The sequence below is a fragment of the Sinohyriopsis cumingii genome, unplaced genomic scaffold (genome assembly GCF_028554795.1).
Source record: "Sinohyriopsis cumingii isolate HCF-2022 unplaced genomic scaffold, ASM2855479v2 utg000741l, whole genome shotgun sequence".
Taxonomy (NCBI): domain Eukaryota; kingdom Metazoa; phylum Mollusca; class Bivalvia; order Unionida; family Unionidae; genus Sinohyriopsis; species Sinohyriopsis cumingii.
This window is the reverse complement of record NW_028315927.1, coordinates 1229843-1256032: the sequence shown is the minus strand read 5'-3', so window position 1 is coordinate 1256032 and position 26190 is coordinate 1229843. Positions and strand designations below refer to the sequence as shown.

The following is a 26190-nucleotide window of genomic DNA, read 5'->3' as shown; positions in this document are numbered from 1 at the left end:
AAAGCCTCAGATTTTAATGGTGCGTTAGTCTCGAACACATTTATTTATCCAAACTGGAACTAAGGGGACTCGAGGTGGAATGGGAATATGGATAGATAATCAGTGGCATCATGACAGTAAGTTTGTACTACTATCAACAGTTAAAGTCAAAGCAGTATTGCCATGAGAACTTAACTCAACATTTAATATGACGGTTACATAACCGTCTTAGGTGCATGTTTGACATTAGATTTTATCATGATTGTATATATAATGGAATCTGAATGTGATGATAAAAATGTAGATATTACCACAGTTCATCTAATACAATTTGCAGATATTTCAGCAGTAGCTGCATTTTTGATACGAATCGCATATAATATATTCTATAACAACCACATGGATTAGACAAATTGAACATATGACAAACGTTGTTTACGTCAAATCAGAGAGGAATATAGTGAGCAGTATTGATTCAATAAGTGAGCATACATTGATCGCTACAATATAATTCTTATATACCCTCACTCTGTCTGTCTCTCTCTGTCTCTCTCTCTCTCTCTGCGTCTCTCTCTGTCTCTCTTTCTCTCTATCTCGCTCTCTCTCTCTCTGTGCGGAATTTTGCCGTCATGTCTACAATCCTAAGACACAAGAGTAGCACTGTATAGGTCCCTACCATCTATGACTAAATCACCTCAGCCACCTAAGTAATAAACTGTGAGCACGATCAAAATTCAAAGTGAACTGGTCATGGCTGATGGAGGTGAGGACGGGTGAAAGCTCATAAAGTACGTCAGGAAGGCAAACCCTGTTTCGTACTGCTATAGGACTACGTAGCCTCTCATTAGGCTGCCGAGGTGCATGCTGCTTAGTTCCAGTGAAGAGCTACACTATGTCTGGAGTCTTCCATGCGCACCTTTGCAACTATTGCTCCCAGTGTCTCAACAACTGCTGATTGTACTCTCAGTCATTGAACCAGGAGCTGAAAATATCGGGGTGGGGGCGGGGAGCTGAAATTATGTCATAACATGCATGAGTTATGATTTTAACTGTAGGAAAGTTGCACATAGTCACTATCTCTTTAGGACCTGTGCTATTTCTCATACATCATATCAAACATATATGTATCCTGCGCGTAAGCTCGAAAGTAAGTGAGTTATGTGAGCTGGTTGTTTTAACGCTCTTTCTATCCGTTTAGTCTGTTTGAATTGCACACTAAATGTTTCTTTAGTTCACTATATATATATATATATATATATATATATATATATATATATATATATATATATATATATATATATACTAAAAAGTTCTAAGCCACAAAAAGCACTCAACTTAAACTTATGTCGCGGATACTCTTTTTTGAAAGGATCCTAAATTTGAGAAAATCAATGTACTTCTATATGTTGTAAAAATATAAAGTATAAATAAAAAATACATTTATTTTGTTTCAAGACAATATTGGGACGTTTACTGTTGCATACTTCAATATTCTAGTCATGGAGGCGAATAATGGTTTGAATTAGAATAGGTTACGCTATAAAACTAATTATCCGTATGACCAATGTACAGTGTTATTGATATTAATTTTAATTAGTTGTCTGTTAGTTTTAGTGTTTTTTAAATTTATTTCATTTCATGCTGTTGTAATGTAACATTGTTTACAGGACTTGATCTTTTCCAGAATTGAGTTCAGTTCTATTTGACCTATCTGAATTCTTGATTATGTTAATGTAAACAACTTTTTAGATTTTTGTTATATATCTTTCTCAGAGTAAGAATCATTAGGTTAAGTCAAGGTCATACCTTGATTACGTGACATTTATTATGTGCCAATTGGTAACAAACTTCTTTTATTTCTCCAGAAGAATGAACTTTTGATCCTCATGTGGGAATCTGTTTTGCGTCTTATTTAGTCTTATAACTGACGCTTTTGATAAAGGTTAGTCAGTCATGCTTTAGCAATCGGCACTTTAAGTTGTGTTATGTTGTGACCATTTCAGGGTGAATTTTTATTTTCTTCAAATTACTGAATTCAATTGATTATTTTCTCTGGAAATACAAAATTGCTCTGATATAATTCTTGAACAAAGGCATTTTCAATGCGATTATACGGAATTCAAAACAGGAATAATAGTATCTGTGCTTCAACAAGAGACTGTTGACACATGTACATTTCGTAGGTTATTTCAGACATAATCGCCTTCTATCTTGAATTTCATCCGGAATGGAACTGAAATTCACTTTGAACTTTTAATTGATCGACTTGTGTTTTGAATTCTTGGATTCTAGTTTGGCTTTAATTCGCCATACCGTAAATTCTATTTTCCCATTTATCACTGTGATTTCTAGAGAAACAAATTATATGTTAAATTTAAGATGTCAAAACAAACATTTTAATCATGATATGTACATGTATTTATTAATGTTTACAATGGTACATGTTCCTATCAAGTGCAGTGTGCTTCGTATCCATATATATCCAATATTACACCATCCTTGTTCAATAAATATCATAATTTCAAAGAAGAACCAAGAGATAAAAAGTTACAATAAAGAGTTTCAAGTATATGATATATAATTTTTATCATACATACATACATACATACATACATACATACATACACACATTGGCTGCATGCATGCATGGATACATTTCTACATATGGATACAACTTTACTTAACTGATTTAAAAGACAAGACATGCCGATTGCTTACACTGAGGAAATGTTTACTGTCTGAGGTAAAAATGTATTCCTTAAATTACTGTGACAAGAAAATTTGTAATTAATTATGTATGGTAGTCGATGGTTAGATCATATTATGTATTCCTCTTGACATATAGATATTTAATTACACTTTCTGTGATTGTCGATGGCTATATCATTAAAATACACGCATCATGTCTTGTCATTATGAAATTGCACTCATGATAGTTATCGGTGGCTAGATCACAAAATGCATACATCTTGACATGTACATAAGTGAATACTCTCTATGTGGTTCTCGGTGGTTGGATCATTAAAAAACCAACTCATCTTGACATGTAACTATAAATTACCCTCACTATGGTTGTCGGTAAAACATGCACCTTGACATATTTGACCACTTCATGCTTGTCAGCGGCTAGATGACAAATGTATGACATGTAAATATGTATTAAACTCCGGGAAGCTCGGTGACATGTAAATATGAAATTACATTAACTATATGTATCGGTAGTTAGATCACAAAATACATGCTTGTTGAGATGCAAACATATAGTTACCCCCCACCCCAAAGTTGTCTTTGGTTAAATCACAAAATAGATCCATCTGGATATGTTTATTCATAATTACACTAATATAGCTCCCTATACGTTTGGATTATATGTAATTATATTATTCCAGGATTTGGTTACAACGTGCAAACATTTTGACATGTATATGTAATTACTCTCCATATGGTTTTTAGTGCATACATCATGCCATCTAATTATGTAATTCACTCCCTGTGGTTAAGCATAGGTATAATGCATTGAAAGTGCTGGAATCTTACAGATTGGCTATAATTAACTTAAACTACCTATACATCACTGTTACTTAAAGTCGGAAAGAAAAAGCAAGTTATTTTCCCCCAAAACAATACAATACTGTTAAAAAGAATGAAATCCAATATAAAAGTAAATTATGGGCAAAGAATGTCATGCAATACCAAAAGTGATGGATACAGTACAAATTATAAGGCTGTAAGCATGTTAGCCATACAATTTAGGTTTTAACTTACCTTGCTATCTGTACAAAATTCAATACCAAGTCAGTGAATCAACGGTTCGACGGACCTCCGTTATAACTACGTCAAAAAAGCAAGTACAAGCATCACGAAGTTCTTCATCACCGCTGTCAGCTCCGATTTTGCAGAGCAACCTACATACATGCGCCTCGGGCAAAGTAGAACATATAACATGGAAAGGTTAAAGATCTTAGTATCTTTCTCCAAGTCTATTGCTACGAAATTTACCTCCGTTACAATTGTGTCTAATATATACAGAGAGGATTTCCAATATGCATGCTGTATGGCAGGAACGTAAGAGTAGAGAGTAGTTTCTGATGAAGACAGCACAATATGGCACGTATACAGGTCATGTATATAAAAAAATTGAGAACGATCTTATGACAATTATGGCATTCATCTAGTGGCCTATGAATATATATATATATATATATATATATATATATATATATATATATATATATATATATATATATATATATATATATATATATATAAACAGTATTTGTGCAATAAACTAACTTTACAAGAAGTCGCTGTTTGAAACTCACCGTCACATTTCGAAACTAGTCTTTAAAAGGAAACTATTGTAATGGAATAGAGAACAATCAATGTAATACCAGATTGTTTGCTATTAAAATATATAATGAAAGATAATCTACATTTCTGAGCAGATATTGCAAAGTATTTCACTTCTGAACTGGGAAGATTGTGCATTTTGAGGAGTTGAAAAGTTTAGAAGCTACTTCAGTAGCGAAATATTTCCTATATCTGCTAATACACTGAAATTGGATAATTATTACTATATGTAATGCAATTGAATAAGCATTTGTGTCTGCTATGTGAGTTCCACCGACGCTGAATTGGCATGGGGAAGGTGTTTTATCTGCATTAAATAATCTCAAATGATATAATATTTAACTAAATCTCATGTAGACAATAATTGCCTATAACCTTAAAACAAACCGTAAATAAATTAAAATCCAGCTGAAGATACAGGAATACTGATGTGGGATAGTATGCAGATAGACAAAGTGTCTGGGGATGGAGTCGAATGCAAAACCTCTGGAATCTGCTGCATTTAAAGCGTTTATAGAACATAATTGTAACTATCTAACTGTATAGAGAACTAAATCTAGATAACCATTCGGATGTCGTCCATTCAGTGTGTGTTTTGGTGACGTTGGTAGTGGTGGTGTTGGTATTGCGTGCCCCAGCACCTCCTTCGTTCATTCCTGCATTGAAAGGACTATCTTTGTTGCATGATCTATTTCAGTTATGTGAAACGTAATTTTGTAAATAAAATCACCCCATTTATTTCTAGAGAAATAAAATAAATTCGAATCTATACACACCAACATGAATGTAACGTATTCATGGTGCTTAGGTTTCAATAATTCCATGATTAAGATTTGTACAGGTGCTATTGTAATTGCATGAGACGGATTAGTGAAGAGATATAAATATTTCACTTTGGCTTTGCTCTAACAGGATAATGCACTTTGATCATCTTATAACCGTTTGGGTGGTATTGGTAAAGATCGTATGACGTCATTGACTAAAGTGAGCCACCATAGTAAGCCGTATTGATAGAAATGAATCAAAATAGTGAGAGAGGACGCCAGCTTTCTTCCTCATCTTTCATTTGACAGATGAATAATACCGAGTTTCTGTTCGTTTTTCCTCTTAGAACAGACCCTATTATTCAGTGTTTCAACGTCGTTGTTGAAAGTTTCATAGCACGCCGAATATTATTCATTGTAGAGTAGTGACACACGCACATGTTTGCAATAGAAGTATTGTAATAAGCCAGTTTATCTAAATTTTCAGCTTGCAAAACAACTCCTGCATGAATGAAGTTTGCTTTCCACGTACTTTAGTTGATATCGGCTGAAGAGTTGTTGAACGCACATAGACTACTAAATATTCCTCTCTAATCATCACATAACAACATATTACAATGCGTAAGGTTCAATATTACACGACTTCTCGTTTTGCATTTGTGTGAAAGGTCAGTGCGTGTGTCCATGTCGAAGATTAGTACCGCAAAAGACTACCCGAGTATCATAATTGAAGTTCTGATTTTGGTACTTGAGATTTCAATATCCTTGTATACTCAATGATTTGGCTTCTATTATCCCGATAAACACACTGGAACGTATGCGGTATGGGACAGTACAATTTAATTATAATGTTAGTGTATATAATATAGCGTAAACAAATCACTAGAGTAAAATTATATAAATGTTATTAATGCTTTTGTGTTATTTTTTAAAATACAATTATTTATTTTTTTGAAGCACTAATACTACAGTCTTTAGTTCTGTTCAGCAAATTCTGCCAAAGGTATGCAAATGCACTGGCAAATATGCTGGTAAACGGATTGACTACACTAGCACACGGTTACTAGATTTTCACTGCCTGTAAATCAATTATCTGTTTTGGTTCACGTTTCTGTGCACGAAGTCGCAGATGGTTCTCCATTTCCGCCAGCAACGTTTCGAACTGACTTATACTTATTGCTTTATCTTCAATAACCATTGTGCAAAGTTTACTTATCGTACATACACTACTTTGTTCCGCCGCGAGAAATTCTGAATAGATACGTATTTGTGAATGCTATGGTATCGTTATTATTTTATCAGCAACATTTGAGACACCTTTTGTTACTGATAGCTTTATCAACAATTTTGGTAGGCTTACCTATGATGGCTACCGTGGTCGCAATTCCAGCAACACAAAGACTACCGGTTGCATTCCCAGCCAGTTCATAAATAGTAGTAACAACCATAACCACTCGATCATATTTTACCAATAACGCGGTTATTTTGGTGATGTCATATTGCAGAGGTTCTTGCACTTCGATTATTTTCTTACTTCGACAACATTTTGAGAGTATATCATAGGACAAAGAAATGACGGGATCGCGATGTATAATTTCTAACTGCCATTGTTGTGGCTTGGATTTACGGGACTTCAAGGGTCTCCAAGCCAGGTAATTAACAACGCTTATACAATTACCGGCCTTTTTAGCGTCCTCTATGGCACCTTGTAGTACCATATCCACTAATCTCTAATATCTGGGTCTTCACCGTCTTCTTTGTTTTGAGTTTCCTGAGCTTCTTAAATGTCACATGTTCCCTCTTCATTTTGTTGTTGTTGTGTTATGTTCATGTTTTCGCTCTTCAGCTGAAACATTCTCTTAATTATTGGTGGCCTCCTACTGTTTGGTATGCTTCGCTTTATGACAGAAGCACGGACGTAACTACAATACACACATCAATTAAGGCCCTAACATTGAAAACATGACTCGAGCGAATTTAAAAGAAGCGCTGTCTTCAGTTTTCAAACAAACACACTGTACTACAATAAACACTTACTAATATACAGCAAACATACCAAAAATACAATATCATATATGAAAAAGTAGTTAGTGTTGATATACATATGAAAAAGTAGTTAGTGTTGATAGACACACCTCTAAACTCTTTCATACAAACACATTAGAGTAGGGAGAGGGACTTTTAGGGGAAAATACACACAAACAAACACACACAAACACACACACACAAAAACACAAGGTCCTAACATTGAAAACATCAATCGAGCGAATTTATAATAAGCGCTGTCTTCAGTTTACACACAAACACACTATACAACAAACACTTGGAAATATACAACAAACTAATCAAACACATAAAATCATATACACACGTAGTTAGCGTTTATTGCCACACTTTTAAACTCATACTAACACACTAGAGGAGGGAGAGGGACCTTTAGGGGATAAAGACACACAAACACACACACACACATAAACACACTTTCATACAAAATTGAACTTATTCTTGGCAATTGATTAGTCTGTTTTCTATAGATCTGACTATTAAAATGGCTTCTTTTTTTTAGGCAATTCCTCCCCTTAAATTATGGGAGGAAGATACCATCTGAATACTGTCTTCCCATGAGATAAGGTCTTTTTCTTGTCCACTCGTCAATTTAAACAAATACTCTCTCTTCCTTTTGCTGTTGCTGCTATTGTCTCTTCTCGTCTTAATGCTCAACTCTCTGTTCCAGTCTGTATCTCGCTATATTTATTCTCTTTGCTTCACTGCTTTATTTAAGATCTTTTTGCTAAGGACAGAATGGTGATCAGGTGGAGAGAGCCTCGATTAATATTCCTCCTGTACGGACGCGATTGAAAACATATACATGGCTTTAGGAACGCTATTGATAGCTTGGCCCGGGTGGATAGAAAGAGATGAAGGAGCATATTTTCATTCAGTGTCAATACAAAACATCCGATAAACCCATGGTAAGATTGGTTGGAGGCTTAGACCAGGCGAGGAAAGACTTCGATGTTTGTGAGGTCCGTTGATGTGTAAAATATTTCCACATGCGTCTTTTTATGGTGGGATAAAAAGTTCCACAATGCTTTGGGATTCTCGATGGAGAAGACATGGACGTTTATTTTCATATTTGTGGATAGCTTTTTACTGGGTTTCCAGATGGACTTTGTCAGCACGATACATTTTTTAATTTTCTCGTAACCTGATGGATGGGCAATATTGTAGTAAACACTGGCTAAAAGATTCTCCATCAGGATTATCTTCAATAAGTCATCCACTTTTCGCTGATGCTACACTTGGTTTCCTAGGGTTAGGAAACTGCCTGACGTTTTCAACCTGCCACGGAGTAGGACCAAAGGTGGTGGATGAGGTGGTGAAGAGAATGCTTTTTTCGTTTTTCGCTTCAGCCTTCAGTTTTTTCACATTCTGTCGAAGAACGGATTAGCATCATCTTTTCATCCCACTCTTTGAGTTCTTCTCGTTGGGGAGTGGGGGAAGTGGTCAACAAGACCGCTGTAATAGTATTATGGATGGGATCTGAAGGTGTTTTAAAGACGTCTCGTGCGTCTTCGTCTTTAGACACTCATGTGGCTACGTCTGTCATAGGCACTTGGTGGTGGTGGTGATGTAGGTTTCATCATAGTCTTCAAAGCGTTTGTCCTAAAGCTTTATGGCCAATGAGATGAAGACATTGCAAAACTTGACAGTACCTTTGCGATGTTTCTATTTCTGACATACAGGTGCGATCAATCAAATACATCAATTAGTGCTGTAACTGTGACCACTCGGTGGGATTAAGATTATAAGTCAACGAGTGTTCCGTTGTTCTTGCTTACGATGGAATACCATCCATCGGTTTTAGGGTAATAATTTCAGCTTTCGTCCTTCCATTAGATTGCAAAGTTCACGTATGGGGTCATTCCGGGAAACGGGGTTCTTTTCACATTTTTCTTCCTCCATATTTCGAAGATGTTGGCTGAAACTTTTCCAATACATTCACAAACAAAGGGCAAATCACTCATTTGGGCAATGGTCCTTTGAGCCAGAGCCAAAGTCCTCCGCGTTATATCACCCTCTTGTTCTTTTGACTTATGAGTATTTTCTTTTTTTACCATTTCGCAAAGAATATTTAGAGGTTCCGCAAAGCGTTTTTTCTGGTGTTCTGACAAATATAATGTACCTTTCAAGACATTCAAACAACATTCACACGCGTTATTGATGATTTCTTGCCGGATGGTTTAAATGAGCTTTTTAGTCATAGTCAGTGGATATTCAACGGGACCGACAAAACGTCCTAATATTTGCTAAACGAGGAGAGATTTCTCTTTTCTCCATCATGCCAGGAGAGTTGTGGTGGCGTGTACATTTTAATGACACATTTTCTTTCAAGACCACAAAAGCACTGAATCGAATCGCCCGACACAAGTCATGTTTTCATACATACTCGCGTCTCTACTGATTGTTGATGTGCCTTATTATCTTCTTGTTGGGCATCACTCGACTTTGAGGGCTTTGCAGCTGATTAGATCGTGCAGTTCTTGTTAAAATGAATCTAGTAAGCTATGTAACACGCCCAATCTCTCTTGGACTTTGTGCTTGGGGGAAGGTACTTTTTAACTGCTGCTAAAGAAGAAGTCGTCGCTGGAGGAAATGTTCCTTTAGAAACAGATGTCCATGTTTTTATCAAATTGGAAATGACGCGTCTTAAATAAGGTTTGGTCGGAATTAGAAGCAACGGTGAAGTGGAGCTGCAGGAGACCAGTGCAGAGGGTTTATGTTTGGGACAATATGGTTGCGTTCGGACAACACTGCATCTCTTTCGGTTAGAAGCATTTTTCTTGAGGCTTTTCTTATATTATGGAGACTTTACATGGGGAATGTAACCTAGCCATGTCTAGCATTTTCCTTCTTGGAACGTCTTTGGAGAAAAACGTTTCTACTTGGGGTGGCTGCTGCGATATATGAATCCCATTTTAGGACGGAAAGCATTATGACACATCCAAGAGTACGACTGCCTCCAGTTTCAAAATGACTTGCGTGTTGTTTTGACTGTCGATTCTAGGATCTATCAGTTTTAACAGGCAACTTGGTGAGTGTCAGAAAAGCGTTTGGCTTGATGAGGGATGTGAATGATGCTTTCAAGCAATTGACGCGTTATCACTGTCAATCTCCATAATATTTCTTAGAGACTGGCTACTAACACAAGAGCACGCACTTGCATATTATTAATTTTTTTACAGACTGATACCACACATGATACGAATTAATTTAGATGGAACATAAGATTATATCGAAATCAAATTGAAAATTTGTGAGTCAGACAAGGCATGTTGGAGGTTATCGTAGTTATTTTAAGCCGACCGTGACGTATACTCGACAGGCCCTCAGTCTTGGATCAAATCGTAATACAGATGATACTAAATCGCAGCTAGTTGGTTGTGGTTGCTTTTTAATTGACAAGTAAATTGGCATGAATCGTTAAAGTCGCATCTTTGTTCGCATAAGTCTGCCATGGAGTTCTTAACTGCTTAGCTAACACTTGCATATTTATCTTTGCGACTTTTAAACAAGAACACGTAATGTGACTTGAGACTGATGTTACAATGGACTTTACTTTGTTGAAACAAATTTAAGGTAATGTGAATGGTAGGGCATTAATATGATATCCTTTGCGTGCAAACAAAAAATAGTTTCTTCTTCGCCTTCTCCTAAAATGTCATCGAAGGTGATTAGATGCGTTTGTGTGATGTGATATTTGATCCCATCGTGCTCGCAAAGACTGCCTTCCACAAAGACTATGTAATCTCCTTTAATTTCCTGAATTATTTGTACGCCGAGTGCCATTTTGTGTAACATCAAACTATGCATTGGAGTAGACGATTGACCAAATGGGTTTTGTGCTCGATCAAACGTATGACTAATGTGGTTTTGACTGAACCAATTGGTCCAGCAATCAACACGTTAAGGTGATGGTGAAGATACAGTCCCTGCCAACTTGGACAATCTAACATTTCGGCAATGACTTTGAGAACAGAGGAAGTTAAAATGATGAAACCGTAGGAAACATGTTCAAACGTTTGAAAATAACCTGGATCAGACAAGAGATTGTTTTACTTTTCAGTACAAGTTTATTTAGTGTTCAAAGCTAAAACTTGACACAAAATACAAATAAACATAAGAGCGCAATGATTAAGTACATGGCTAAAATGCAAAGCAACAATATCAATGTGCAGTGTTGGTGACTGTGTCGTGCCCTAGAATTTATGGGGACAATGTTCTTTGAGTCTGTGCACTATAAAGTTGAAAAGCTCAAGACGGTTTTTCAAGAACTCTTCGTAAATTAACCAAAATTAATCTGTTTGCAAATAAATGCCACAAATGTTGTTAATAAGACGCACACTACATGGCGTTAACACAAAAAAGGAAATAGTTCGTGTAAATGACTTTAGTATTCCTCCAATGTCTGATTATGGACATTATAATCCCTGCACGAAATCCGTTGCAACGCTATTGATAAAGGTAGTGGCATGTCATAAAGCTTTGACAACCTCGTATTGGTTATAGCATGCACTCCAAGAATCAATCTTCTTTTTCCTCATTGTCGTAGGGTAGTGTTCAATATTCTCGTTTACTCTTGTTACTGAAGTAGCATCGTCCAAGAAACAGTCTTCGTATACTTAGCAAACATACTTTGAATTTGCGTTTCACTTGTATTTTGACAAACTCTTTATAAATGCCTTCTCTCAGCTCCAGATGTAGATTCTGAACGTGCACCTCTAAACTAGTCATTCGCAAAAATGTCATTCTTTTAAAGGTAATAAATCTATTTTACACTGATCCTCTTTTACTCCAAAGTAGAACCGAAATGTTTAAGTCACGAACTCAAACATCAGTCGCTGAGAAGAAGTTTCCTCTTGAGGCAATATTAGTTCTTATAAACGTTTGTTATAATCGTACAAGTCTTCCTTTGGAATTCTGTGTAGTATTGTCACATTGTAAGTAGAAGTCGCAGCAACATAAAGCTTCTGAATCCTGGTTAGTTCATCAATGTCTTGTTATTTGAGCACTTTTAAAATATCAATTGTCTTATGGCATTCAGGTACCAGTGGGTAAAACATTGGTCATGTAAAGGATGCAATAGTTCCTTGATTTTTTACTTCTACAGTATCCATTACATGGGTCGCACTAACGGTAGGAAGTAACAGTGCGAAGACCAATGAGTGTATTCCAGATAAGCCAAGTCCTTCTGCTCCTACTGGTGTAGTGACACTAAAGCATTTGACTGTATCTCCTCTCTAGTAGAAAAATGTAACTCTGGCTTATTCGTTGGGTGTAGGTTCCCCAGATATTTGGACCACTTTATCTTGAACGTTTGAAATCGACTTTGAAATTCATTGTAGCCAGGCCAAGCCAGAAGAAACAAGAATTCCTCTTTGACGTGTGCATTTCAACAAGAAGGTGGTGATATCCAAATTAGTGTACTCAGGCATGGATGAGATCCTTAGTGTGATTAACGCATCGTATCACTTTTATGAGTACAAATGAATGGCCGTGTAGCATTTCATCTGTTTGATGGTTGACGGAAATAAATGGCACTTAGTTTTGATCCGTAAGGGGTACATGCACAATATCACTTTCTTTTGTGGTTACAGTGGTCATAGTAGAGATTTGTTCCCAAGTCGTGCAGAAACGATGATGTTGCAATATACGGCATCGATGTGATCATAAGGCACACCATCACTCTCGAGTTTTAACTGAACTTGAACCTCTCGTTCACTTTTATTTGTGTGAACAGTTTCATCTTTCTATCTTTGGGTTTCTCCCCGTAAATGTAGTAGTCAGTCTTCCCATTTACATACCGGGCGATATCGGCGAGTCCGTGTGATGAGATGAAATGATTTGGGATTCGCATTAGCGTCTGGTACACGATTTAAATAATATTTTGTTAAAGGGACTGATGATTTGGTGAGCGGGCAATTGTACACTCTTGTGCGGTTGATACGTTGGAACGCTGAAGTGTTGATCCTCCTGAGACATAAAGATCCTTCAGCACAATAAGATCATCACTTGACTCGTTCGATGATTCAGCGTTTATCCTTTGACTTTGCAGTCGATGTACCGTTGTCCTCTTATGTCTTGGTATTAGTAGCCGAAAGTTTTAAGACCGCTGCTAGCAGAACTGTTGTTTTCGGGGTTCTCATCTGTCCATGCTCCCAAGTGGTTTCCTTCGATGGATGGGTGAGGATGATCAGGGCGATTGATGTAGATTCAGCTGTCCGTGTCAAAGTACAGGACATAATATCCTAAATGGTGTTAGACTTCCTATAATTTTAAGCGAGCGTGGGACGCGACATAGACGGCAATGATGATATTTCCAAATTCGTCTTCCTGTACAAACTCTGGCTCTTCTTCGTAGTTCACCAGGATCAAATATAGGACCAGGATCAGATTTGGTATCACTTGTAATATATCGTACCGTGAAATCCATGGATTCTACGTCAAAATACAAATGTGGGTTACGAGAAGCCTGACCATTTTATTGGTCCTTCAATTTTTTTTTATCATGATAAATATATTTATTCCAGCTTTAAGTTTTCTCTCCAAAATCGTTGTGTTCAAACAGAAGTAGTGAGGATGCATATAATGAAAATTGGTCAAAACGTTATAAAGTGCTCATTGGCATTTTGGACTAAAACAACATTTTAGGATTTTGTGAATTAATTATAGAAATTCTATATATATATTTTATCAATGTGATACATCAAGAGTACGGACACAACAGCTGATTCAAGGATATGGCCAGATTGGCTAATTAAAAACTAAATTTCATTTGGAACACTTTGTACATTGGGACTTGTGATATCACTTTCAGGATTATTTGGGATTTATGTAACAATAATGTAAATTATTTGCAAATTTCCACTTCTTGTTTATAGAAATAAATTATTTGGTGAAGTTTATCAACTTAGTAGCTTCATTTTTTATGTTACTTTGTGTAAGACAACATAATCAGCAGATGATCGGTGTAGGATCCGTTCAAATGTAGGACATACGGTAACAATATTTTAGTTTTATACATACCTGCTTCAATTAATAGATGAACCACATAAAAGTAATGTGCAAGATTTATGATTGCACTATATAGCACAGATATTCAAGAAGCTAATATATGATTGCCCCCAAATTCAGACCTTAGGTAAGTGTTTTCTTAATGTAATTGTACATGTTGTTATATTAACATGATAGCTTTTGTCATGGCCGGTATATTTTAATATATTCCGAGCAGTTCGATATCACTAAATTTGTCTTTGTTGATTTTGTTGTCCTTGATTATTGTCTTTGCTTGTTTATGTGGGTATCGCATTTGTTAAAATGTAACATTTTCACCTGGCCACTCACGAAAGCTACTAGCAAGTATTCCCTGCTTAGAAGATAGTAAAGTTCATCCCGCGGATATATATATATATATATATATATATATATATATATATATATATATATATATATATATATATATATATATTCAACAGCATCAGTGTTTTGTCTCTTTTGTAGTTAGCTAGCATGTAATACAAAATTTCAACTGCTTTATGATCAACCGGTATTAGGCTCTTTTTTCTTCATTCTAATAGTACTGGAAGACTTTTAGAGGCCTCATGCTCCCAACACATTGATAATATCTTGGAAGTACTTGTCAAATCGGTCAAATATTCTTCATTAAAACCCTACACAATGTAATTTAGATTAAATGACATTCCATCAAAATGATTCAAGATGGATGGCTTCTAACCTATAGTTTTCCGTTTCATCATATTACAAGATTTTGTGTGTAACGTTTTAGTTTTTCTTCCACAAATTGAAGGAGTTTACAATTTGGATATTATAAAATTAATGTTCATGCCATGCACGTATCATCGTACAACAGCTGATTATCTTGTTTACGCCCCTAGGCGTAACACAAGATAACTTCCTTTCGTGTCAACATGTGTACTCATCACCCCTATATAGCGATAAGATAATAGTGGAAGCCATCAAACACACGATGAGTAAGTCGACAATGGGGGCAGAGATTTAATGCAGAAACCAAACTTGTATGTGTGTTATCATCCACAATATTCAAAAATCGACACGATGCATTTGCCAGTCTCCTGTAAGTGCCTATGTTGGATAGTTGTCCATTTCTTCCACTGTAAATTAAAATGGTTATAAAGACCACGAAGTACAATCAGTAGCGTACTGCAGATGACAAAGACAATATTACGGTAAATGATTATGGCCATATCACGTGGAGGTCAATTTGCGCATGACATTTCTATGATGAATATCTGTTTGTTCTGTTTTATATTCAGTAACTGGGAAAGTATGAAAATTAGGATTCTTTACAACTATGATACATTTGAAAACGGCCATATTTTATTTACTGTCTGTTATAAATATTTGTGGTACTGCATATGTATTCACATAATCTTTATCAAGTATATTGACACGAAGGCACGAAGAAGGAATAAATATTAGAGAGAAATATTTTCATTATGGTACCGTCGTTATTTTTTAAGGATGCATTTCGAGTGGAGTATTTAAATCTGGGCTTATTGCTATCATTGTTAATCATCTTAACAATTATTAAATTCTGCCTTATGTAATAACGCCATCACATGCATACATTTTTATTTCCACATCGATGAGGCAGTATACTCACTACATGATATTGTACATGCAATATATCCTTGCTCGTTTATCAATTAAAACCATTCAAAGAATTATGTGAAAACGCAACTTACTGCTAACCTATACAGGTTTGTCTTCCTCTTTCGTCAAAAAGATGTAATAACAACTTCACAGTGTGTTTCAATGCTACTCGGGTGAATTATATCTCTTCAATATTACGAGGAAACATTTAAAACTCAGGAAATTTCATTTAGAAACCGCTTTAAAATAAACCTAAATTTTTGGCTGATAATATACCTTATACGCATATATAAGCATATCTATCTATCTATCTATCTATCTATCTATCTATCTATCTATCTATCTATCTACCTACCTACCTACCTACCTACCTACCTACCTATCTATCTATCTATCTATCTATCTATCTATCTATCTAATCCATAATGCCTGCGACAATTCTATTTCATAATTGTTCAAGTGATAACCTGGATAAATTTACTGCTTTTTCAGGGTCATTTTTATTTATTATAAAAAATGTCAACACTATTTATTTCTTGATGAACTTTATAGTATATAATACAATACATATGTGTAACTGTGATGGCTGGATAGATTATATAGATGATTTTGAAACAAGAATTTCCACAAGTAGTAATCGAAGTTTAAATGTACACACTCATTTATGTTACATTTTAGATGATATTTTATTGACAAATAATGCATGAAAATACCAAAGGAACCAAACTCATTATGACGTACATATGCATGATATATAATCCTTATGCACATACTGTTTCTGTTACATTAGAAAATATCCACTATGCTTTGCAAGCATTCACGAATATGTTTTATCCCTACTTATTGGAAGAAATAAACAAAAACACATTTCAAATAATGTTTAACAGTGCATACTTCAAGTACAAAATTGAAGAACATATATTATCCTTTGTAGTCATCTAGCCAAATGCATCGCGAGTCCTCTAGCAAGAAAGATCGTAAATCCTCTAACCAGATACAGCATAGATCCTCTAGCCAGATACGTTTTCAGCGTCTAGCCACATATATTATCAGTCCTCTAGCCGCATATATTGTCAGTCCTCTAGTCACATATATTGTCAGTCCTCTAGCCAAATATTTTGTTCGTCCTCTAGCTACATATATTGTCAGTCTTCTAGCCACATATATTGTCAGTCCTCTAGTCACATATATTGTGAGTCATCTAGCCAGATATTTTGTCAGTCCTCTAGCTACATATATTGTAAGTCCTCTAGACACATATATTGTCAGTCCTCTAGCCACATATAGTGTCAGTCCTCTAGTCACATATACTGTCAGTCCTTTAGCCACATATATTGTGAGTCCTCTAGCCAGATACATGGTCAGAATCTTAAAGATTAGACTGAATCGATAGACGCTAGAGCTTATGCAGCTTTTTTAAGATGTCTCACCAGACGTCCCCTACATAATGATAATCGCCTCAATGTTTTGTATGACATTCAGAAACTTAACGATTTTTACAACAATTTTTTCCCTTACACACAAGACACAAAACTCTGATTTCTTAGAAAACTCAATTGTATCTGTTGCTAGTCGGGAAGTAATAGTGAACACCCCCATATCAAGATTATTATATGACATTTGTGATAAAACGGAATACTTGTGGCACTTGGTGAAAGAGATGATGAAGAGGCACAAAATCGAGTATGGTTCCCAATTTGATGAGTTGTATTCATATCGATTTGGTGGATGACAATGTTGTGTTCTGATTACGCTTAACTACACCACTATCAGCAGTGAGTTTTTCGATTTCTTACGTTTCCTTTGCTTTCCAATGCTAGGTTGAAGTCATTCAGGAAACTATATTGATATACATTTACACTAGATGTGTTCGTGAGTGTTGGACGTTTTAAAGCAGCTTAACAATTTTTCAGTAAAATCACTACGATATCTGCAGTGTGACAGTTTATAGTGATGTCTAGCACTGAGTATGTTCTGGAGAGATGGTATCCCTTAGGAGGTCTATAATCATTAAAATATTGAAGTATTCTTTCCGATTGTTTTATTTAAATAGTGAAGGACAGATTCATGTGCATTTGAATGGACAGTTTCTGAGCTTACCTCATTGCATAACATGTTTCCTCATTGATTCGTTTTACGTATTCAATTATAGAAACTGTGCAGACCAGGATAAATCGCATTGTACAGATGATGGATTTCTTGATGGGTTGAAAATTATACAACCAAAGGAGTATTATCAATATTCAAAGGTGATTAAATATATTTTGGTTTTACAAAGAACGACAGAAAATCAATTATAATATTACAAGTAAGGACATTCTTTAACACATATTCGACTGCTTCCTCTTTCTAGAGAATTCTTATATGTCTGTGTCATTACAGAAATGTATACAGTCTACCTAACAGATACGAACGTTTCTAGCAAAGATACATTAATAAATTGATGTAACCATGATTATAATTTAAATTCTAACATCATACTTGCAAACTTGAGAAATGATGTAAAATGTCTCCGTATTTGTCCATTCTACAAATGTTTACACGTTTCTTTTCGATATCGGTATCCGTCGAGCTTTGCGAGATGTTCCCGAACATCGCTGCGCTCTCTTTAATCACAGTAAATGTTTTAAAAACTAACCTTTCATTAGCCGAAAGCTGTTTTTCTTATTAATCTCATCTTTGTATAATCCAAGAAAAGAAACACTAGCAAGATGAATGACGAATCTATGCAGCGCATTTCAAGTTTATTAATTTCGATTAATGATTTGTGGAGGGGAATTGTTTTTTTAATGCGTAGTAATCAAATTAAAAGCTAATACAGAAAGAAAGCATGACAATGTTGAAAAAAAGAAAAAGATTTGCTCTGTAGTCTGATAAAAAGGGCATCCTGACTTTATTCAGTTCAGTATCACGAGCCACTGTTTTATGGATTGACATATACAGGTGATAGATTGAAACGTTTGGTTTCTTTATCTGGTCCAGAGTAAAATATAATGTTGTTCCTTGCACATTACATTCCATCTAAACAGCAAGTGAGCTTGATAAACAATTCAAATGAATAAAGTTTTATAGTTTAGTACTAGTGTATGTTTTGCTAAAGGTGAAGTAAATATGTATGGGTGTATTAACCAGCTATTTGCCTACCTTTGTGATAGGCTCATTAATGACATTGATTGTCATATAGTAGACAAGAGTGCCAAGAAGGAACGTAGAACAAGCTGATATATCCATGCATGGTATAAATTATTTGTGCCTCGAAAATGATAAACAAATAGACATGAATATGGCCCTTTTATTTTTGTAAGTCCCTTGTTCCGACTTTGATAGCCAAAGGAGATATCTTCTTTTGCAGCTGTCCGTCTGAACTTCCGTCCGTTCCCGCGCCTTTATATCTGTCCTTCACCCCAAGCACGTTTCAGTACTATGACACAAAGCCTATTAACTTTAAAGCCATGATATGGTACACATTTTAAAATAGCTATAGCTAAATTACATGAACACAATTCCAAACCAATATATAAATTATTTATTCTACTTATTATTGTCACATTTGTGAACTGTATGATTTAAACATTTAAAACTGTTTTGACTTGTTCATGTTCAAGATGACTTGTACAGATTTTCTTGCAGTCATAGCAATCGTTTTGCTTCTACAGACTACTTGTTCTGTAGTTACAACAAACATGATATACAACAGAACTCGAAGGTTGTACATTTTGAGTACCTGGGTAGATGAATAGTAAATACGTATTGTAAGTGCATCATATCTAAGCATGATCAAAACAGGCAGCGACGGCGGACTTATTTTACAAATTCTTAAGCGTTAAGCTTTGATAATTTTCGGGTGATTTTCGGACTGTTAGCCGTTTGAGATTTAAAAGGAAGAATCACACTACAAAAATGTTGTTTCCAGCTTCTTAGCAATTTCAACCAAATTATTATCAGACATTAATTTAAATGACACGTTTAAAACCTTTCATATTTTCCTTTAAACTTTCCTTAAGTTGAACAGTAGGAGTATTACATCATTAAACTGACAAGAAATGTATTTAAAAAATGTAATTAAAATTTTAATAATATTATAAAGCAGTTGTTGCTCGTTTTAGTTTAAAGTTGTAAAATAAATTCGACTCACTACTATAAAAGCATTGCGATTTCTTTATTAAATTCAACCATATAAATTAATCCTATTTTCTTTAGGCGGAAATTATTCCCATATGAAGTGGTGTTAACGATTGAAGCATTGAACCATAATACTGAATATGTAGCATCATCGATCCAGACAATATGCATTAAATTCATGACCACTGTGCACGATTTAATTGTCTCTAACATTATGTATGAATCAGAAAGATTGCATATTCCGTTATGACCTAGAACACGTCACATTATCCCCAAGTGCGAAAATATCTACTGATTAGTCTAAACGTTCATTTACTGCCAGAAATGTGCATTAGATATCAAACCACTATATTATCTCGGTAATAGACAAGGCCATGGTGCTTTATTACAGGACACCGCAAATTATGCTGATAATGAGCTTATTCAATTTGAGGACTGTGCTAACCCCCATATGCTTGATAACTTCCGTTATCGTTTCTTGTCAAAACTTGACCAAATGTTTCAAAATGTTACATATTTAATAAACACCATCATACTGATGCACACTACTGGTATGGAAAACATTAAAATCATAACATACATATACGCTAACCATACAGAGTTTCAGAATATGTAATGAATTAAGTGCAGTTTCATCCAACTACATACCACCACCATTACCACAAACAGATCAAAATCGACGTAGTCGTTCTCTTCCAAAACTATCAATGACACTGATTACAGGATCATCTCTCCTGAAAGGTATCAACACCAGAGGACTTTCACGTGAGGTACATGTGAAGTCATACCCTGGTGCCACCATTGACAGTCTCAAAAGAGAACTGAACAAACTTGACCTAAATAATTACCATACGATTATTGTACAAGTAACTGAAAATGACGCCGATAGAGATCTGGAAATAAACCGATTTGAAGTCAAATACATGTCCCTCATTAACCAGTTGCTAGCCCAAGTAGACAATGTCGTTATATCTGGTCTTATTCCAAGACGTGACGTCGATATGACGCAATATGATGACATCCTCATAAATATTAGTAGATCCTTCAACCTGCCATACGTATCAAACCATAACAGCTTTTTGCTAGCGTCGGGTCAGCTACCATCTACTTTCTTTCACTCTGACCTGATCCACCTGAAAGATGCGGGCATAGCAAACCTATTGTAAAATATACATAGTGTTACTCCTGAACTCAAAACAACACCTACCAACGTGAGTAAGCACTACCCAACTGCTCAATACCAACATAAGCAACAGAAAAGCCACAGACTTGCAATGCAAGCCCGAAATGGGTGGGAACAGAATCATCAACATAATACACAGAATACATGGCATGGTTATCGAGGCAGACTCGAACGTTATACAAGGCCTTGGAAAAGTGACACTTCGATCATACAACAGTACGCACATGACAGACGTGGCGTACCAAACTATAATTATAACCATTAGGTATGTCCATCTAGATGCAAAGATTATTATACATACACCTCAACCAATAACAAGTATCATAGTTTTGGAGTTATTTGTTCCGACTGCATCTCTGTCCAAAGTACAAATTCTAATTGTACATGCCAAGGTTATGAAGTCTCCCCACGGACTCGGGAATAACTAATAAATCTGTCTTCATTCCTATAACGACTGAGAAAAATTTAAACTGTACATCCTTTGGTCTGAAAAAGAAAGGTTTGCAACTTATCAATATCAATGTAAGACACGTCTTACCAAAGATCGATGAACTAAGATTAACGATACAAAATGAACCCAACCTTGCAGTAATTGGACTATGCGAAACGTTTCTAGATTGTAATGTACCTGACAGTGCTATCTCTATTAGCAACTTTTCTTTGGAAAGACATGATCGACGACGAGGCATAGGAGGAGGGATAGTCATGTACGTTTCAAATAACTTAACATACAAGAGAAGATCAGATTTTGAAAATTCTACTATCGAATCAATATGAATCGAGTTAAGTTTCCTCAATAGCAAATCACTCTGTATCTGCTCAGCATACCGACCCCAAAACTCCCTCTCCTCATGGACTGACCAATTTGAACACGAGTTAGGGGCTGCTTTATCTTCCAACAATAAAGTAATTATCATGGGAGACTTTAATATTGACCTCATCTCTGATACTAACACTAAATGGCTACATATGATACAACTGCACGACCTTACACAGGTAATATATGCTCCAACAAGAGTAACAGCCTGTACTTCTACTCTGATTGACCACATATATACTACCCATCCAACCAATCTGTACAAGATAAACGTACCATGTTTCCCTATTAGGAATCACTATCCTATATGTGCAACTCGTAAGCAACAAAGCGCAAAGAAAATCAACTCACACTCCTTCATGCAGTACAGATGTTTCAAAAACTTTTCTGAAAATGAATTTCTCTCCGAACTATCACAAAACGTTAACGCAATATATTTCCCTAACATAGACCCAGATTATGACTTGTCTAACTGGAATCACTGTTTTCTTACTATCCTAAAAAAACACGCCCCCATACGCATCAAGAGAATTAAACGATCAAAACAACCAGAATGGTATACTAATGAAATCGCAGAGGCACAACGCAAACGAAACTACTACCATAAACATAAGGACTTCACAAACTATCGTTTATGGCGAAAAAAGTCAAATCAATCATTGTAAAACACAAACGCTCCTTTTTCAATGAAGCCATCACATTAAACTCCGATAACAGATACATCTGCAATCACTTACGAAATCTAACTTCAACGAAACCTGCGCCTCTAGCTCCATGTGAAATTATAGTTGATGGCACTAAATATACTGAAGAGCTCGATATTGCAAACCAGCTGAACCATTTTTTTTACTAATATCTCCCAAACGCTTGACAGGTCTAAGAATACAGAGCCTAATTTAGACAAACTTACTAAATTCGTGAATGAAAGGGTACCCGATCATGTTAGTTTCAACATTCCCTTAATAACAATAAATGACACTTTTGATATTATAAATAAACTTGACACAAACAAATCAGCTGGTCTAGATGGAATTCACCCCAAAACTCTGAAAATGTCGGCTTTATCAATCTCAGAGTCGTTGAAAGAAATAATTAACTGTAGTATCACTTCCAATAAATTCCCGGAGTCATTGAAGTTAGCAAAAGTATTCGCAATTTATAAGGGAAATGAAAAGAATGACCTATCCAACTATCGACCCATATCTGTTCTATCTGCACTTTCAAAAATTATGGAAAAGCATGTCAGCAAGCATATTTTCAGATATCTTGACAAGTACCAACTCCTCCATAGATCACAATCAGGTTTTCGAAAGAATCATTCATGTCAGACTGCAATGACAAAACTTATGGACCAATGGCTACTAGCAGTAGAATCAGGTGAACTTACTGGTGCAATCTTCATTGATTTTAAAAAAGCGTTCAATTTGGTTGACCATTCGGTGCTCATTAAAAAACTTTCAGCCTACAAGTTTTCTCCAAACTCAGTTGCCTGGTTCACGTCGTATCTCACAAACATACACCAGGTTGTTTGCACGGGTAAACATATATCCGAACCAAGTCATATCTTAAGTGGTGTTCCTCAAGGATCTATATTAGGACCTCTTCCTTTTCTACTATTTATCAATGACTTAGCCTTGTATCCAGCGCACGCTAACACAGATCTTTCGCTGACGATTTGACATTGCATTTATCTGATAAATCTCTAGACTTCATTAAAAATAAACTTCAAACCGACCTCAACAATATATCAGTTTGGTGTCATCAAAACAAAATGCATATTAACATCTCTAAGGCAGCGTCCTTCTACTAACATGGATTTACTTCTAACTCAGAATGGTTTAGACGTATCTATTGTCGACAATCAAAAACTTCTTGGTATCTACATTGATCAACACCTCAGCTGGAATGCGCATATCGATCACTAATGTGCAATGGTAGTCAAAAGAATAACTCTATTAAAATTGCTTTCAAAATTTCTACCTCCACAATCGCTTGAAATTTATTCTTCGGGTTATATACTACCACTGATAGATTACGGCTGTACCACATGGGGAAACAAATCAAATTATAATCTGACCAGAATTGATAGACTCCAGAAAAGGGCAGCCCGAATAATACTGAAACTTCCTGTTATTGCTCCCTCAAATGTTTTGTTTTCACGTCTGAAATGGCTACCTATACAGAAACGTATTCTTTATTTTAAAGGAATCATGACATACAAGTCTTTAAATGGTCTTTCTCCAGATTATATCTCTAACATAATTGAACCAAGATCATCGAATACTGAGCGTAATCTCCGATCGACGACAAACAACGATCTCCAGATTCCTTGGTCGAAAACTAATCATTACAAAAGCTCATTTTCTGTATCAGCACGTACTGTATGGAATTCCTTACCAATGAGAATACGTAATTCAACTTCCCTTGCTTCTTTTAAAATATCATTAAAGAAATTCCTTCTAGACCAGCTGGAATGACATATTAAAAGCTCTTAATAGAAAACTTTAAAATCATATCCATAATTGATATATATTTGTATGTTTCCCAGTATAGTCACACAAAGTCATTCATGTCAAATATGTACGAATGAGTGTGCGACGATACATGGTTATGTGCATGAACTTCTGTTTTTATTATTTTATTACAAAAAGTGAGGACCACATGGCAGATGGGTTAGCCATAACCAAATGCGTTATCCTCGTTAAAGATAGTTTATTATTATTATTAATGTACACACAGCTTGTTAATTGTTGCTTTATTACTTTGTTGGGTGTTTGGGTGTATCGATAGATTTCAATATTGAATGATATTCACTTCAAACACTGTATCTACATAATTCTCCTCATAATTCTGCCACAATAAATATTTCTTCATCATCAGTCAGTTGTACTAATTGCAAGTACTTATGCCGCAAATTTGACTCTTGAATTTTAGTTCACGTAGATCCAGAAACTTGCAGGTGTCTGTCATGAAGTACTTCTTGTACTTATTTTGTTCAATGAAACAATTATAACACTGAATAAACTACTGTTTACGTTTATCAGCATTTAGCATTAACAGATTTTTATTTTGATACAGGTCACACATAACCACTACACAGGTTAAAGAATATGTTAATTGTACTTGCTATTTACTTATCTTTCTCCACTCGACGCAGTTATTTGGCTCATTGCTGCTAAGAAATATAAACATTCATGATTAACGAATACGGGCAGTTACATTCCTGCCATGTATTGTACAATCAAAGATATCTTCATCTCACATACCTTTTCAAAATGAGAACATGACAGTTCGTGACACATACAGAACGTAAGAGTCGGAAATGTACTACGTAGGTGCATGTTTTGTGTTCTTGTTCTGCTCCAACGCTTTGGTCACTTTGGTCGTGATAAACTGAAAGCATGTTTCTGCCCATGGTGTAACAAAACTTTACCGTCGATTGAGCAAACATGACAGGAAGAGGGAGCGATACGTGTCTTGGAAATAACGAACTTATCAACAAGAAATAGCATACCTCTTGTTTGGTGATTTAAATATTTTGCTTTAACAGAAAAATAGGAAACAGGAAAATATACCCGAGTTTTTAATTATTCGACTAAATCCAGTTCACGTTTTAAACAAACGCACTAATTTGATCAAAACAGTTATCTTTAATCATCTCATTCTGTCAGAATAGGTTATGAAACTATCATGAATATTTACGTGCGACTGATGGGAGAACTCGGTTGCATCGATACAATGAAGCACCTGGAAGACAGGCACTATTGTGACAATCCTATTTTGGCTCGATAGATTTAATTTAATCCATCCAGTTCATCATAGTTTAGATCCCGTGACGTATTTTGACATATCAACCAGAAACAAGTTATAACGCTTCAAATTTTGCATTTTTAAACGATTTATATTTTATGAATTTCAAGTTTCTTTGCAAATGATGTTCTTTTTCTTTTCGTGAATTACTGCAACATGATGCTTAATTCTCTCCATTAACATAAAGTTACATCCTGCTGCTACAGAAGACATTTTTCTATAGGTATTTATGAACTGTGTTCTGTCTTTTCGACGGCTATTCTGTTATCTTTTATTTGAAAATAATTATTGTTTTACTGTTTAAGACACACAACCTGCTTCCTGCAAGACCACCTACTCTGCAAACAAGTATTTCCATATTTCGTTTAGTTCATCTTGATCAACGTATAACTTCTTTTGTTACAAATGAAGTAAACATGCATATCATCTTAAAACATCTTTCTTTCCTAATAAATTATTCTACGTTATTC

The 26190-nt window shown here is 35.4% G+C and overlaps 1 protein-coding gene and 1 long non-coding RNA gene across 2 annotated transcripts in view; one reads left to right on the top strand and one right to left on the bottom strand.

The window, feature by feature from the left end:
* Positions 1 to 3964, bottom strand: part of LOC149773255 (neuropeptides capa receptor-like) — a 196546-nt gene extending 192582 nt beyond the window's left edge. The window contains exon 1 of the mRNA XM_089946554.1: positions 3745 to 3964. The gene's annotated coding sequence lies outside the window, so the exon portion shown is untranslated. The remainder of the gene's footprint in view (positions 1 to 3744) is intronic.
* Positions 1 to 26190, top strand: part of LOC149773254 (uncharacterized) — an 85178-nt gene that overhangs the window by 45511 nt on the left and 13477 nt on the right. The window lies entirely within an intron of this gene.